The sequence below is a fragment of the Hetaerina americana genome, unplaced genomic scaffold (genome assembly GCF_022747635.1).
Source record: "Hetaerina americana unplaced genomic scaffold, ioHetAmer1.1.p SCAF_19, whole genome shotgun sequence".
NCBI lineage: Eukaryota > Metazoa > Arthropoda > Insecta > Odonata > Calopterygidae > Hetaerina > Hetaerina americana.
Window position 1 is genome coordinate 4290924 of NW_027286752.1, and position 1260 is coordinate 4292183.

Genomic DNA, 1260 nt, shown 5'->3' on the forward strand with positions numbered 1-1260 from the left:
ATTAAGTATGGGGTGGATATCGGGAAGAGTAGCAGATAGTGGTAGGGAAATGACTAGACCGTTGGGAACGATTCCTAAGGACAGGCAGGAGGTGAGAAACTCGGTGTGGCTTGTGTATTTGGCGAGCTTATAGGCGTGACGGCGAAAATTTCGGATCCAAGACGGAATGGGATGAGGGTGGTCCATGTTTAGGCGATTGAGAAGGTTGTGGAAAATAAATAGGAAACGAAGGAAGACAGTGGTGAGGGAAAGGATAGCACATTCAAAATAGAGCAGAATCCGCGGCAAATTCAAAAAATATTATTTATCTTTTATCATGCAGACAGTAACTTCAGATTCATCCAAGATCTCATCCCCTGGACGCCTCACGTCCATAAACCAAAGATTTCCCTATTAGGGCCAGCACGGACGATATCTTTAATTCCGCAGGGTTCCTGGATGGTCAAACTAGACCTAACTAGTGCCTTCAACCAGCTACAAGTCAACTGCAACCATTGGAAATACTATGGCATAGTTATCCAAAAATGCAATTTCTACTGTGCCGAGAAAAAAAATTCTCCCCGGCGGGGAATCGAACCCCGGTCTCCCGCGTGACAGGCGGGGATACTGACCACTATACTACCGAGGACTTAGAAACTACCGGTCTTTGTACTCTTTTTGTTTGAGTTAATGGGCATTTCAACAACAGCAGCCAGGGGATACAAGCATAACAGAGGGCATTAGATCGTCAGTGTGATAGGCATGGAATGAGAATAAAGGTAAATATAATCGCGGTTATGTCGTTGGCGAGAAAAAGAAAAGCTAAGGAGGTTATATGTAAGGGCATCTGGAAGAGCTTACCGAACAATGAAAGTGTATCGCGCAAATATTGTCAAATTAGTAGCACGGAAATAAGGAGAAATGCATTTAGCAAAGAAACTGTCAGTTTATTAATTTCCTTACTCAATGTTATATAAGTTAGGCTGTTAAGAAAAAGTTCTTTTAAACTTTATTTGCAGGTTTCTCTCAGAAAGAGGCAGGAAAGACGGATGCAAAGCATTTTGATTAATGATGGGATCTTAAAGACATAGATGCAAGGGATAAAGTTGGCCAGGCGAGGGAGGAGTTGGAAAATTATTGGTATATTAAACAACCTACTCGGTCTAATGCTAGGAAGGATAGGACGGAAAGATAGCTTTGTATATTGGAACGATACTCGTGGAGTAATTTGTTGCGTAAAGTTAATATGAGGTAGCTATAGTATCAATATGAATCTTGGGA

General features: G+C 41.8%; 1 non-coding gene across 1 annotated transcript; it reads right to left on the reverse strand.

Moving 5' to 3' along the window:
- Positions 1 to 556: 556 nt before the first annotated feature.
- Positions 557 to 628, reverse strand: TRNAD-GUC (transfer RNA aspartic acid (anticodon GUC)). Its single transcript has one exon. It is a non-coding gene; the product is annotated as a tRNA-Asp (tRNA).
- Positions 629 to 1260: the final 632 nt, after the last annotated feature.